Below are 16838 nucleotides of genomic sequence, written 5' to 3'. Positions count from 1 at the left end.
TACAGAAGACTTCGGTCTGAAATTCGAATTCGAAAATCTCAGGAGTCGGCCGACCGGCACTTGCGGACTGCTTCTGCTTCGGGCACCGCGTGGCAAGAAAGACTGAAGAAAATGGCGTCAGTTGCATTATATATACCCCTGGCGCACTGACATCAGGGAAAAGGCGACAGCAACCGACGCCGGACCAAGACTTTGGAATTCCAGCCGACTGCGGGACCGCCTGACGACAGGATAACCCAAGTGTGATGACTGCAGCAGGGTAACACGATGAACATCAAGCAAAACCAAAACTAAAATCAAATGGCCTTCTTAACATTTTAAAGGAGATCAAAGAAATGGCTGTGGGATCTATAAAAGGAGGGAGGGCTTAGGTTAGTCTGGCAATTTAAAACAGAAGACAAAAACTTTGAGCTGTTAGATGAGCATTTTCCTGTGCCCAGACTACAGAGTTAAATAAGCAGTTTTCTGTGCCTAGGATAGAGTTCAATTTTCTCCAAATTCATCTGCTTATCGTGCGGCTTTGAAAGTCACTTAACCAGACAGTGGTCCCCTGTTGCCCCTGAAAGGGACAAATGTTTTTAATGGACTTGCAGAGTCAAACAGCTTATATAAAAATAAAGAACTGCATAAAAATAAATGGTATATCTGGAATAAATACATACAAAACAGTGGCTAAAGGTGGTATGCTGTGGGTAAGACTGGGCTTATTGAAAAAATGAAGGAATGATATAAAGACCAATAATGAAGTTGAGGGGAAAAATATTCTTACATTTGTACTACCAAAGTATGCGAGTTCAAGTTAAAGTACAATGAATAAAACTGAAAAACAGGCAAGACATGCAAGCTAAATAAACCATTCAGGTGGGCTGTTTTCATGAAGTGGATGGATTTCTGGAGTGCATAAGGACAACAGAGAAATGGACATCCTAGATCACAAGTCACTACTGGGTAACTGTAATGCATAGGATCACAGGAATTTACTAGGCTATTATCCCGGAGGCCCTTACAAGCCTAACCAAGAATTTAGCCCATGTTCCATCAAGTCAGCACCCAATGCCCCTGTCCAACAAGGACACAGGTGGAATCCCAGGGGTGTATTTTCTGTTCCCCATCCAGTTATCAGAGTTGCACTTAAAAAGGGTTAATGAGGTACTCTGCTTGACATGGAGAGGGAGTCAAGCCCACAGAAGCAAGAGTCTCTGGGACACAACTCTATCCCGTCAACAAGTCCTATTGATGTCACAGACCAGGTTGAGGTCACATGTGTGCGTTACTCGAGTGGAAGTTTTTTTTGTTTGACCCTACCTGGGGGGGGCAGCCGAGATGGTGACTTCGAAAGTGACTGCTTTGTGGATGGATCTTATCAGGGAGGATGACACTGCAGGGATGCTGCAGTGGTCACTCATGTTGGTTAATACCAAGTCCAAGATATTATCACCTCTTGTGGGGGGTGTCGACCAGCTGGTCCAAGGCACTTGCACTGATGAAATCAAGGAATCTCTGGACATTTGTGTTTTTGCATGAATAGTTCTTCCAATCTATGGCTGGATAGTTAATTCGCCCAGGATCAAAGTAAAATGGTTGAATCTTGATAGATTCGAAGAGGTCCAGATAGGTGGAGTGGACATCTGGAGTCAAATTTGGGGGCCTGTAGTTAGCTAGGATTTGAATTGGGGTCTTGTCAACAGTTCCTTACCCACGACTGCTATGCGAAAGCTAGCAACAACCACATCAAATCTGCGATGACACAGTGGTAGGACGTCAATAAAACAAAATAAATTATTATGGAGTTCAGAAACAGCTCTGCCGTGCACCTGCCCTTCAAGATCAATGGTGAAGTGGAGAAAGTCCAAACTACAAAGTTCCTGGGGGTACATATATCAGAGGATCTTTCTTGGGAGTACAAACACAGGCCAGCTAATAAAAAAATCCACGAGCAACTACACTTCCTAAGAAGGCTGAGAAAAGCAAAGCTCTCTATGATTGCTCTAATTACCTTCTAAAGGAGAGCCAGAGAGCATCACCAGCAACTGCAATGTATGGTTCGGTAACAGCACAATGGCCAAAAGGAAGAAGCTGCAAAGAATAAGAACAGCAGAAAAGATTGTGGACAAAAGTTTTCCTACCTTACAGGAGCTCTTTGAACAGAGATGTAAAAAGAGGTCCCGCAAAATACTGAGTGACACTTCTCATACAGCGTATGGGTGGTTCACTAAACTTGCTTCTGGTAGACGTTTACAGAGTATCCGCTGCAGGACCTCCAGATTCATGAACAGTTTTTATCAAACTGCAATAAGACTCATTAATGCAGACATAAATCTGGATGCATCAAAAACTATAAGACTGTTACGTCCTCATTCCTTTTTTTTTTTGCCCCATACAGATTCCTTTTTCTTTTTCTTGCCCCATACAGTAATTCTATTTATTGAATACTAAAATTAATATATTCTCATTTAAGTGCAATTCCAGTCACTTCCTTATGTGCAATATCACCCAATCTCACCTGTGTATAGTTCACTTTTCTTTCATGTGTTATCTAGTAGTCAGTGTTGTCCAATATAATAGTGTACAAGCATGTGCGACAGCTACTTAGATATTTAGTTTTGTACTACAGTTATTGTTTATTCTTTAATACCTATCATGTCTGTCTTTTTGTGTTTGTTTTCCCCTGTAAAAGAGCTGACACTCGAAATGTCATTTAAGTAGCACTTGTGTTTCCTAAAAGGACAGTAAAGTTTCTCTGAATCAGTTAACTACACCTGGAGTGTCTCCTGTGAGGTATACTGTTTGACCAGCCTACATGTGTATATGTCTTTAATATATATTGCAACCCCACCTCCTTTTGCTTTGCTGCCCACAGTCTGGAGTCTGAATGTATGACACAATGAGTAACCTGGTATGGCTGTGGGGTGCTCTCCGCAGCTTTGACACAGGTTTCTGTGACTGCACGAATGTCAGCATCTTCCAGGGTTAAGAATGCTTGCAATGAGTGCAGTTTCGTGTTTAGACTCCTAGCGTTTAGCAGCATGGCCTTTAATTTGAGTTTTGATGAAAATTTCATGTTGGTAGTTTTGATCTCATGGCATTGCCTAAAAAAGGCACTATGGGGGAGGCAAGAGCCTTTGCCAGAAGACAGATGCAGGCCACTCTGGCAAAGCATCATGGTCTGTCGATCATGTCTTCCCAGGCTGGCAGGTACCGGATCCCCCTGGAATGACTCCAGAAACTAAGCAAATTATTAAAGGCAATCATTTTCTGTTTGTATTGAGGCATCATTCTGGTTGACAGTAAAATGCTGCTTAAGGCTAGGAATATACCTGCATGGGCCACAGTCAGCGAGCTTGATGTCTCTTCATATACTCCAGGGAGGTCATTCACACCAACATGGACTATGACAGACTCATAACATTACCTGCTGTTGAGAGGCTCGAGTGCATGAGTGATATGGTGGATTCTAGCACACGACAAACACTTAACAGTGACTCTCTTTATCCAGCTTGGTGAAGGGCACAGCTGTGCGTCTCACAAGGGAATCTCCTATGACCAATGCTGGACTTGTGCTTGGTCCTTAGTGGTTTTGAGAGACAGGTGTGTGGACTGTGTGTGGTATGTGGTGTGGTGGGCAGTAGAGCACCTGTGTTTTTGCCTCGGAGGTCTCTTGTTGGGTATGTTTTTGTTGAAGATCTCTGCATATGTGGGTGTGTGTTGTGTAGGTGTGGGTGGTGTTTGAGGTGTGGTGTCTGTGTTGACAACCTTCTCATTGCCAGATATACTGGCTTGTGAGGGAAAGAGAGCGCAGACTCTAGGTTTGTAATGTAACTGCATCTCTCACAAATTGTGTTCCTAGGTGGTAGCAGTAGAGGGTTGTCTGTGTACATGAAACAGTTTCTACACGGTCTGAGGATGCCGATATCAACCTGACTGGCAGGAGAAACTGTAGGAAATTGTCCAGCCATATTTGTCAGAATTTGAGAGAGAGAGAAGCCAGAGAGCACCAAGGGGGAAAGAGTAGAAGGTCTAAGGAGAGTACCTACTGGCTGATCAGAAAAGTGCTAAGGGAAAATTTGTAGCTGAAATACCTCGCAGTGGGTTACAATTAGTGCAGCGCAGTGTGTGATAAGCAAACAAGTCCAAACCAGCTCAAACACCATAAAACTTGAGCTCACATACTTTGGTAGTACAAATGTAATGCACCTCCTGTACAACTTGCCACTACATACAGGATTGCAACACCAGTATTTTTTTTTCCATTTGTCCACTGTTGCCTGGACACCATCAGCACCCAGCAATGTATTTTGCCTGGAACTGTCCCAGCCCATTTATTCAACATGAGGCAAGAACTGATAACAGCAGTCATCCTGGCAGCCATTAAGGCAATCTATGGATGCTGCAAATCCCCCCCACCCTGGTGGTGACATGGGCTCTGTCACTGCAGAGGGATCACCAATGCCCTCAAATGGAAGTCTGTCCACTCACCTCCACAAAGGCTACTGCATTGGCTTGTCAGACACCCCCCTTCCCAAGCCTGCTCTCAGGGAAGCAATTTGCACAGATAAAGCATTGTATTTTGTGACAAAAATAAGTTCCTTATAATGCAATATGAATTGTTAGAAGTACTCTGATAAACTGGACCCCTATTCACAATTTCGTCTTGACGACTAGAATATTCTTTATAAGTTCTGATAAGCATTTCCATTGAGCAACCTCTCTAACAATCTTCTTAATGTTTTGTTGAATCTCAAACAAAAAATCCTCTTTAGCAAACAATCTTCTAATCCTGAGAATTTCCCCACAGGTTAAAGATGGTACAGTACTGGGGGCATGACAACTATTCCCATGAAGAAATTCAGTTGTAAGCAACAGAAGCAGTAGTAAGCTTCCTGAACATTCTAGAACCATTACCTCCATTACTCTTGGTGTATAAAGTGACAACCACGTAATCCACAATTTCTGCAGAAACTGCTTCAACAGATTTAAAGCCAAAACAATATACCCTTAGGCTGCACTGTCTGCAAAATTATGTACAGTTTTGGCAGTTTGTAATTGCCCTAGTAAATTAGCAAGAGATTTAAAAATTAGCTGTAAATCTTACTGAGCTCTTAACTGTCCTACCAATTCAGAAATGTGCCTTTGTTCTACTGAGTAAATTATAATGTGAAATATCACAACACTGGCTAGAAATAAAAGAACAAGTGAATAGATCATCACCTACCATTTTGTCCCAAGATTCTTGGAGCAAAATATATCCTACCATCAACATTCTTTTTCAGAAAACAAAACTATGCAAGTAAAGTTGTGTAAAAAAACTTCCAGTAACAATAAATGTGTAAACCGATGACTTGTTCCAGAATGGATGACAATTGGGGAACACCCTGCCAAGGTTAACATCCATCCAGTTTTATAAACACTAGGCACCTTTCTCTCACACCTTACATCCGACCTATGCCAAAGACTGTTGCTACACAAGGGAAAAAGGGTGTGAAAATCCTCCGAGCTTTCTTGCACCAGAAAAATAAACTGTCAGAGGCTAGTAGTCTAGGAAAAATCTGATTTAAAGGGGATTAAAGAGAGGTACAGTATATGCAAGGGTCCACTTCAGTCAAAGAGCAAACAAAAGAGGGTAAGGAGGGGAGGGAGGGTGCATGTGCTGCAGCAATAATCTATTCCAACTTTTGTTATGGTAAGTTCTTAGACAAGTGTACTAGGTTAGTTATTCGATCACTTATGCAGTATTGCTGACAACTGGGAAGATTCCTAAGCTTTTATATTGATTTGGAAGTTTGACATACATAATTGGGGTCTAGTTTCCCTTGTAGAACAGATGTGGTAAAACAAGGTCTTATCCTTCAAAAAGCAATAATCTCTTAATGTTTACTAAAGGGTGAAAGAAGGATTAATTTGCTGCACACATTATGGATCTTGAAATAGACCGCTGAAATAAGCTTTAAAAGAGGAAACTGTTCTAGCAGAGTGGGCTTGGTCTGGAACTTGAAAAGAATTTACAGGAAGAGTAAAGTAACAAAAAAGAACTGGAAAGAGAAATCCACCCGAAAATGATATTTGGAAACTGGGAAGCTCACCTCCCCAATCAACAAAAAACAAATCATATTCTCTAAATGGACTGTTTTGTCCAAATACAGACTTAGTTGTATGTGTCCTCTCTTTTGAAAGATTAAGACAGTGGAAAAAGATGAACAGACTGATTTAGGAGACATTTTAGTTGATTAGTCCAAAGGAGTAGCCTATCCATATGAAAAACCAAGAGCAGAGGGCACAACAGCTTTCAACTCTTACGGGTCGATGATACTGCCACTAATAGGACTGTCTTCAAGGTTGTTGTTGGTCTTTCGGCTTTTCCCGGTTAGAGGTCACCACAGCAGAACTCTGGTCCGCTAAGGACTGGCAGTAGATTTTCACGAACGCCAAGGTGCCAGCTCGACGTTCAACCTTCAACTAAGGCACGTCCATTTATGCATGTCTTTCGAATGCCCACCCAACCGCGGGGAGAACATGCAGACTCCACACAGAAGGCACTCCCTGCACTCCAGCCGAGAATCGAATGGGAGAACCTCTTGCTGTGAGGTAAGAATGCTACCGCTGCACCACCGCGGATAATAGGACGGTCTTCAGGGTACAAAACTTTAAAAAGATGCCAAAGAGGCTGGTTCAAAGGACAGAAGGGTTAGTTTTTCCAGGACACACTCCTGTCCCAAGGGGCAGGACAGAAATTCTTAGAGGCCTAATATTTTAAGGAACTGTCTGCCCACAATGTAAAAGGGAAGATCCATGGATAAGTAGCTTTAAATGGGTGACAGACATTTGTTTATTAAGCAGCTCACACAACTATTCAAAAGTAAGTAAACCCAGTTAAGGGTCCTGTTCTCTGTTGTGACTCCCGACAGAAAACCCTTTACACTTGGAAAAGTAAGGTTTCCTTTCCACTTGGAAAAGTAAGGTTTCCTTGCCTCCTCTGCTACACCCACAGTCATTTAAACAGTTAAATTCAGAGTTTTTAGGGCTTCCATGAAATAGAGCACCATTGCTATTATGGGCACGTATATCCTGTGGGCTAAAATGAGGTGACTGCCTTTAGCTAGCTGAAAAAGGGAGAGCAAATGTATATGCCAAAAAGGAAGTCACCAGCAACATTTGTACTGTCCTAAATTACTGCTCAATTTCCGAGTTGTTTAGCTTCTGCTACATACCTACAATTAACTGCATTACTAGCAGAGTTAAGTACAAACTTTGTTGTGTTAAAGATTGTACTGCATTTTAAGTTTTGTGTATTTAATTGTTTCATTGGTCTGTGTCTCTGTAGTTATTTAATTTTCTATTTGTTTCATAGAATATTGTGGTCTCTCTCTGTCTCTGCAGCTAGTAGGGGATATTGTGTTTCACTTCATTGATATTCAGTGTTATATTCTTAGCCTAGAGGGTTTCTGTGTATTTATAAGTGTTGTCACATATCTGAATTTATTACTGCTCATTTTCGGAGTTGTTTGGCTTCTGCTACATACTTACAATCAACTGCATTACTAGCAGAGTCAAGTACAAACTTGCAGTGTTAAAAGATTGTACTGCATTTTATTTTTCTGTGTATTTAACTGTTTCAATGGTCTGTCTCTGTAGTTATTTAATTTTCTATTTAATTGTTTCATAGAATATTGTGGTCTCTCTCTGTCTCTGCAGCTAGTGCCCAGTCTGCCCTCCCTGTTCTTGTTCTGGTATTAATCTTGGTGGATGTGGAATTGCCCACCCCTCCTGTAAACTTCTGTTTGTACAATACTCCTGGGTCTCTCATTTGCTCACTCAGGAGTATAGTAAGATCATATTTTGGACTTCAGACACTCCTACCAGTCCCATCTGTTCAGCTCTATCCCAGCTCTATTCCAGCCTAGTGTCACTAGCTTATTTTACCTAATACAGAGAGAACATTTGTGAAGGGCAAGCCACTTGGGTCCTTATTTTGAATTATCTTCTGTTTCTCCTTTCTCCCTTTCCACTTTCCAAAATAATAAAAATAATTTTCTACACTTGTTTCCTGCCTTTCCTGTAACTAGTTTAGTCCAGATACAGATGTGCTGTAACCAGGACTGTTTGTAAGCTTCTGAGCCCCCAAAGCCTTTGTGTGTCGGAAGGAAGCCTTCAGTGAGTGGTACGCACTAGGTAGCCTATCTACCACAAAAGTGGTTTCTGGCCCAGAAATTGTAGTTTATTGGCCATTTGGGCAGTTTTTCCACCACTTTCAACATTCTGGTTTAAAAGCCCGCGTTTGCACTAGTTTCCCACCTTTCCTGTAACTAGTCTAGTCCAAACACAGATTTGCTGCATCCAGGACCATTTGTAAGCTTCTAAGCCCCAAAGTCTTTCTGTGTTGGAGGGAAGCATTCTAGCTTATCAGTGGGAGTGGTAAGCACTAGGTAGCCTATCTACCACAAGATCCAGGTACAGATTCTGAGTTTAGGCACTTCAATTTGCTTATTCGTGTTCAGAACTTGTTGTTAGCACTAAAGCTACAAATTACTACAGCACTCAACCTTCGTCTTTACCTAGAGGAAAACAGTTTTTGTACTTACTTTCCTCACTTGATTAGAGAAAAACAGGTCTTATTACTCACTTTCCTCACTTGTTTAGAGGAAAGTAGTTTTTTTATTCAGGCATGTCCAAGGGTCAGCTCCCAGTGTTCTCTCCTGTCTATCAGATGAATCTGGGCATCTTGAGGCAATGTAGCAGCTGCCTCATGAACACAGACAACCCTCTCCTCCTACCACCCAACACCACAACCTGTGAGAGATGCACTTATCTAGCCAAACTGGAGGTAAAGTTCTCCAACCAAGACTGAACTTGACAGTCATGAGGAGAAGGTAAACACTTGCACCACACCACACGCAGTCCCACTAAACCTACACCACCAAAATCCACACACAAAACACAAACATTCGCAGAGGCTCTCAATAATAATCTGCTCAAGCAACAGATACCTCCAAAGCAGAAACGCAAGCAACCGCCAAAGCAGAAACGCAAGCAACCTCCACCCCCCCCCAACACAACCCAAATGACACAGCCCACAGACTCAAATAAACCACAGCCCATAAGGCAAACCAACGTACCAAACACACTAGTCATAGGTGACACTACAGTCAGGCACAGTGATGTCCCACTCACCAGGCTGAACAAGGAGAAGGTTCCTGTCAGCTGCCTGTCGGGTGCCAGGATCCGCCACATAATCCACACACTCAGGTCACGCCACAACAGGTACAAATATGACTCTGTCATTGTCCATGTTGTTGTGAACGACCTGAGACGTACCTCCCTGGACTACATGAAGAGAGACATGGAAGAGCTCTCCGATCTTGTAGCCCAGGCAGGTATGACCCTAGCCCTGAGTAGCATCCTGCCATCGCCCAGAATGACACCGCAGTAAAAGGACAAAATGACTGACTTCAACAATTGGCTAAGCTTCTGGTGTTATTCTAAGGGGATCCAGTATTTGTCTGCCTGGGACGACATGATCGACAGACCATGATGCTTTGCCAGAGATGGCCTGCACCTGTCGCCCCTGGAATTCCGCATACTGGCTAAGGTTTTTGCCACCCCTAGAGTGCCTTTTATAGGCAAGGTTCAAATGACAAATTCTCCACTGTAACAGGAACAGGCAAGGAAAAACTGAGGGCAATGCTACTCAATGTTAGAAGTCAATCTCAAAATGTACTCACTCGAGGCACTCCTTAAAATGGAGAACAGACATCTGTGTATTGACTGAGACCTGATTCAAGACTCTAGAGAACTCCCCTGCATTACCTGGCTATAACTCATACCACACCAAAGGCGGAGGTGTGTCCATATTCAGAAAGGATATCCACACCTCCAGGTTAGTTGCCTTTGGCCAAAACTCTGTACCCATGAAATACCACATAAACAGCAGTCTACTTAACGCCCAATGTGTGATGAGACTTTGGGACCCAGGTGGACAGTAGTCTCTCCTTTGATAATCACATCGCCACAGTAGTCAAGAAATCCTTCTATGTGGCACACCATCACAAAAGGGTTCTCATCCAGGAAAAAAAAAAAAAAAAGAGATCACTGTTCCCCTCTACTCAGCACTCAGACCAATTACAGAGTGCAACGCCCCTTTTGGAATGTACCTCACAAGACATCTGCAGCAGCTGGAAAGGCCACAGAAGTACCTCAACAAAGAGTACTACTGGCCTCAAACAGATGCCCTACACTGACGGTCTCAAACAATCCAGCTTTACTCTGTAGCATATCACCTACTCCAAGGAGAACTCTGCCTAACACATAAAGCTATGTTAAACCCAGATCTGCTGGACAAGCTACACTTTAAGAAATCCCAATCCCTCTGAACTACACGCTCTAGGGACCTAAACCTGGTCACCAAAATAAACAGGACATGCTGGAGGGATAGATTCCTGTCCCAGAGACTTCCTATACTCTAGAACAAGCTACCCATTTATGTCGAGCAAAGTTCCTCAATAGCACTCAAAGAAAAAATCTTGATGAGTGGATGGGAAATAGGAAATACACCCAGGGGATCACTTCTGTGGCTCTGCTCGAGAGGGGCACAGGAAATTTTCTTGGGTGACGTAAGCCAGGAAACCTTGTTGGCTAGGCTTACTTATGCCCTTGGGCCAATAGCCTAGTACCTACCTATGAACCTATACTCAGATGGACCTTTGGAAGGAGGGGAAAGGGAGGAATGGTACATAAAAGCTTCCCTTTCCAAGAGATTTCAATTTTCCACGACTCCCTGAATGGAACTCACAATTCTGTTCATAATGGAAGAAAACATCCATCTGGGGATTTCTCCACTGATCGATAACCTAAAGGAAGATCTCCACTCAACACCAATTCACAATGGTCTGTCTTGAATCTAATCAGATAATCTGCCACGGCAATAACCTAGACTGTCAGTCTGCAGAGATGCTAACACTTTGCTCCCCCTTGTAAACAACTGCAGGCATACCACATGACAATGGCACTGAACCATTAGTATTTGCAAAGTTCCTGGGGACCAGAAGTGGTAAAGAATCTGTAATGTAAAGATCAGAGATTTCATCTCCTTGAGGTGTGTGTGCGCGCGCCCATTTTGCTTTGACCAGACCCCATGGACTTTCATGCCCAGTGAAACATCTCCCCAAAGCCAGACTCAAAGCATCTACTGAGACCTTCGGAAAGGGAGGAGTCAAACAGGGAGCATCTGGATTGATGGTTATACGGTTTAGCCACCACTGGATAAAACATGAAGACAGAGTTGCCTTACAAGGCTTCCATCACAAACAGAATTGCAGATAGCAAAGGTGCATCCATGTTCAACAAATCACATTATCTGGATGCCTGAAACTTGGTTCCCTTCTCAGATTAAATGTTGCGTCATTTTAAAGGTTAGGGTCACCCAAAGACAGCTCCTGCTGTGGCGCTGTCTGAGGATCTTCATCATCTGACTCGCAACATGTATGAGACTGAATACAAGAATAAGCCACAGACTCAAAATTAGAATGAAAGAAACTAGCTTCTTCAGAAGAGCTCTCTTCCTTTTTTTGATGGAAGGAGGACATAGCTCCAGTATGGTACATTAAGCAGGAATAAACTTGACAGCAGTAGAAGCAAGTCACCAAGACAGTTTGGGAATGGAATTATGTCCACCACTTGCATTCTGATAAAGTCGCATCCTAAGGGAAGCCAACTGTTATGGCATGCAAGGTCCGATAATGGTCTACCAATGTCTGATTTGTAGTTTCTGGAGTACAGACATTGCTCAATCACTGGATAAAGTTTCAGTGCAGCCTACATGCATCACTCAACAAATAGAGATCTCTTCACACAGTCTGGGAGGCACTCAACCAGAAGTGACAGCTAGGATTCCTTTAATTTTACTCATTTTCCCTAATCTCCAAATCCTGCCATTTTCACTAAATACCAAACTGTTAAAAGCAAAGGTCATTTTTGTAGCTCCACTTTGGTTCGGACATTATGTTTCCCCTACTGTGGTTTCAATATTTTGGGTAAGTTTGTGTCACAGTCAAGAGCTTGCCCTATTACTTCTGCCTCTGTTCCTGCCACTCTTGACTGTCACTGATATTTGACTCAGGTTTGTTATTCTTCCATTAAATTAAATTGGCATAGACATTAAATTTCCATCAGGGTGGAAATTTAGATTTTTTTTTTCTGTGAAGTTTGCAAAAAGCTTTCATGAAGGCATGATCTTGTCCCCCACCTGGGATCTGTGCTTTGTAAAAGAAAAATGAACGCTTGAATTTTAAGCCAGTAGCTTAGGCAGACCTAAAATTTGTCTTAAACTCTTTTCAGGTGGCATTGCAGCTACCACAAAATTTCAGATATGTAAGTTGTGTAAATACTCCTTACCCGGCTTTCTATAAACACATTGTCCATTACAATGAATTCCTCAGTCATTTCTAAGGTAGCTTCCAAAACATATTTGGAATCAGTCAGGGGTATAGGTAGGAACTTGCAAATTGTACTTGTATATTGCAACACCAGCTTTCAGTAAAAATTCATAGCATAGCACTGTGACACTCCTGCTCCTATAGAAGTCAGAGGTCCCATTACGGTATTCTAACACACATTAGACACCATTCTGATGAACACTACCTTTCAGGCTGCAGTATGTGAACTCCCTGACCATAGTACACTGACTAGCGTTTGGTTATATTGCTAATTTGCAATGTGGCTCCATATGATTAGCTGACAGACTTGGCATGCAGTGCATTATGACAAGTCTTTATGCTACATCACAGTAGCCAGTCCCAGAGCTCCACTCACACCAATGCTTAGAGAATCCCCCTCTGCCACATCATCATGGCCAGCCATATGAATACCAAATGTCATTTACATAAACTGGTCCAGTATAAACATTTCAGATGTGTAAAACATTTCTGTAGTACCCTACGTGTTGCACAAAGTAAATTAAAAAAAAGTTCATTAAGGTAGTTATTACAACCAGCAAAAACTACACCACTTTGTCTTTTCACTAATTTATAGCATATCAAGTGTAGGAAAATATATGATTTAGGAATAAAGACAAAATTAAATCTTCCTGCCCAGTCCTCTAGCCATACCTCTCAACTGTACAGATTTTCTCAGAATGTCCAGCTTTTTTATTCATATTTTTGGCCAGTTCCACTTTTTTTTCTTAGCAAACCACTGGAATGATGTCAGAATTGAAGTCACTAAATAATGACATACATTTGAGTTTCAGACTTCATATCCTTCAGACAATGTATATTTAAACAAATCCTGTTACTCTAGCAACTTTCTAAGTTTATAAGAGCAATATTTAAAATATGTCCCTATTTGTACCCCCATTACTTCAAGCTTTGTCCAGATTTTTTGCATTCACTGGTTGAGCGGTATGCCTCTAGCTACCCCCTATAAAAGAACCCTCAAACTTTCAATAGTAACTATACACACAACATATGCAATACTAGGATTTACAGTACAGAATACATTTCTCCCATAAGCAATCGTAAATTATACACACAATTTGAAGTAGACATCACAAAATCCCCACTCTGGGGAAATCAGCCGTTGTACTAGTCTCAGGACAGATAACTTCACTAGGATCAAATTTATAAGAGCAATGCTATACAAAGAGGCTAATGAGCAGGAACCTCAATAAAGTGCTAGAACCAAAAAGTACTAGCATCAAATGTTATAAAACTGCAGGTCCCCCATAAAAAATAAGAGACAAGACAGCTAAGTTTAAGGCTAAATCAAAAACTGCATGAAAACACTAAAGCATCAGCACATAGAACTAAATATAAATCAAGCATGTTGCATCGCCTTTTTACTGTTGAGAGAGGAAAAAAAAAAAAAAAAAACACAAGGTACCTCAGTCAATGACACATTGAAGTGGGTGACTCCCAATTACATAAAAGTGCCTGCAAAGAAGGATGGCTTAAATGCCACTCTATATTTACTTACGGTGCTCTTGATCCTCAAGTTTAGGTGGGAAGAATCGAAAATTTAAATCATACTCCCTTTCCCCTTTCCTTCCCAATTTAGTGGTTATTCCAACAGACCAAAGGTACAATTATTTCAGTAGTTCCTGCAGAAAGAAGAACGGCAGACCAGTCATAATTGGACAACCCACAAGTACCCTTTTTCACCCTTAAAAACAAAGGCCTACTACTTCAAATGCAGAGAAAAACATACAGAACAGTTATTTCTCTAGAACCAACAGCTTTCAGCTACCAGTAAGAACAGCTAAAGCTCACATATTTCCAAGATGGTTAACTCAATTTCAGACTATCTTAAATCAAATAGCGATTGTAACAAAGTAAAGCATATCTAAAAACATAACATCTACAACATCCAATCCACTCCAGCAGTGAACAAATCCCCCCCCCCCCACTTCCAAAATGTTGCCTTTTAGCTTAAACAATTCATGTAAGCTAAAACAACACTAATCATCGTGCCTTAAACTCTAAGCATCTGTATGCAGCTTACATTATGACTGGCCAACCAAAATTTGGCCACCAAGTCTCTGGATGCCCAGGTAAACACATAATAGCAGTGTAGCAGTTTACACTAGTATGCTAGTCTATAGAAGACAAGTACAATTGTGTACACTTACCATAAAATGTACATGTCAAGAGTGTATTCACTGTTGTAGTCCTGACTTGTGGGATTTCCCGCCGTGGAAGCCTTTGGTTGGTCTGACTACCACAGACTCTTCCCTCCTCCAGAAGCTAGTAGACACCCTATCCTACACCATCACATTTACTACAAAGGGAGTCAGCCAGTGCCATGACCTCAGTATTTTCTTGCCCCCACCAAGTAGGAACCCTCTAGCATGTGTCAGAGGTCAGGATAAGAGATCCCGGAGTCCAGCATGGTGGAGAAAGAGGAAGGGAAAGGAAGGGAATCCAAGACTTAAGAGGGTGACTGACCCAGCCCATCCAGCAGACCAGAGGGGAAGCGAATGGGGCGGGGATACTACAACAGTGAATATACACTTGAATGTCTATGTATATGGTAAGCGTAGATAACTGTACTATGTTCTTCGTGTTTTGCTGTTGCAGTCCTGATGTGTGGGATGATTCTCAAAGCAGAAACGGAGTGAGGATGGAAGATTAAGGAGAAGAGAGTATGCCCTGCAAAATGGCAGAGGCAAATCCTGCTCTGGACCCAGAAAAGGTAGGAAGACCGTAATGTTTGGGAAAGGTATGCATTGAGGACCAAGTACCTCCTTCCAAAATGTCCTTTATGGCCAGCCCTTTAAGAAATGTTTTAGAGGAAGCAGTAACCCTGGTGTAATGTGTCCTTACAGTATTGGGGGCTTCTTACCATGATGGCTGTAACAAAAAGAAATACAGTGGGAGATCCATTTGGAGATGGTTTGTTTTGAAACTGGTCACCTCCCAAAGCTAAGGCCACAAAATGTTGCCCTGATTTCCTAACATTCTTGGTTCAAGTAGTAACCCAGTTGCCTATGTACATTCAAAGAATGTAAGACCCTTTCTTCGTTGCTTTGGGGGTTGGGGTGGAAAGCACTCAAGTGTACGGACTGATTTACTGAAATCTCTGTCACCACCTTAGGCATAAAAAGGGTTAGTCTTGGGAGACTAAGTGGATGACAATGAGGGGTTCCACACATGACGTCCTGAAGCTTTGACACCTTTCTGGCTGAGGTAATGGCTAGTATCCAGGTCAAAAGTTTTAACTCCGTGAAAAGTAGTTGGTTCAAAGGATGAAAAAACAATTTTTTCCGAAACAAAATTAAGGTCCCAGGGAGGGACCAGAGGCTTCCTGGGAGGGTTAATGTGGGCACCCCCTCTCAGAAACTGTTTCATGAGGGGGTAATAAAAGAGAGGAGGCTGTGAAGGCAGATAGGCAGACATAGTTGAAGCATGGACTTTAATGGAAATGTACGCGATGCCTTTTACAAACAGGCTGAACAAGTAAGACAGGATAAAAGGAATCTGGGTCATATGAGGGTTTTTTGCCTTCCATCTACACCAAAAGGGTGAATAGTTTTCCCATTTAGTGAAGTCAGGCTTCCTAATGCTAGGTCTCCTGGCCTTTTTTTTTTTTTTTTTTAGAATGCCCAGGCCCAATTTTTCAAGGAGAGGTTCCCTCCATGGGATCAAGGTATTGTGCATGCTGATAATCTGAATATCGGTAAGTTGGGGTTTATTATCCTGCCTCACGTTCGTAAGTGCACTGTGTGTGGCAGCTGCCATGACTCCGTGCCGGTTAGACTGAGGAGCAGAGGGCACCAGTGCTGCCTAGGCCAATCAGGATTACTCTTGGCCTGTCTTCCCTTATCTTTGACAATACTCTGGGGACCAATGGTATTGGAGAGAAGGCAAAGAGGAAAAGGCCTATCCAAGTGAAACAGAAGGCACCAATCTTCATACTTCATTTTGTTCCTGGAGCAAACGCAAACTTTTATCAGGTGAGCATTCTCTTTGGTGGCAAAAACTTAAATGATGCAGTTGTCTCTCATGGGGATCTGACAGGCTTCTGCGGAGGTGAGCCATTATCTGGTGATCTGTTGTATGGTTTTCTCTCGGTAGGTATGGAGCAATGAGGTGCAACCCTAGGGAGTAAGCCATTTCCCCAAACATCTGTGGCTAGGAGGCAAAGCAGGTTAAGAATGGGTCCTTCCCTGTTTATGTACCACATAACAGTAGTACTGTCTTGTCTTCACCAGTAGAACTCCAGGTTTCCATTTCTTTTGGAAAGCAATCAGGCCTTTTTGGACTGCCATAAGTGTTTAGATTTGTGTGTCTGTATCTGAACTTTGAGTTCCAACTGCCTCAAGTCTGGAAGCTGCTGAAGTGGGTTCTTGAGGC

General features: G+C 42.3%; 1 long non-coding RNA gene across 1 annotated transcript in view; it reads right to left on the bottom strand.

Moving 5' to 3' along the window:
* The window catches only part of LOC122796362, a 227130-nt gene that overhangs the window by 92505 nt on the left and 117787 nt on the right, over positions 1–16838 (bottom strand). Inside the window, exon 2 of the long non-coding RNA XR_006363965.1 lies at positions 13963–14086. This is a non-coding gene — a long non-coding RNA (uncharacterized LOC122796362). The remainder of the gene's footprint in view (positions 1–13962; positions 14087–16838) is intronic.

This window comes from Protopterus annectens, chromosome 3.part0 (assembly GCF_019279795.1).
Source record: "Protopterus annectens isolate FY-2018-M chromosome 3.part0, PAN1.0, whole genome shotgun sequence".
Lineage (NCBI taxonomy): Eukaryota > Metazoa > Chordata > Ceratodontiformes > Protopteridae > Protopterus > Protopterus annectens.
The sequence above is the reverse complement of the archived record's forward strand: the minus strand, read 5'-3'. Positions and strand labels throughout refer to the sequence as shown.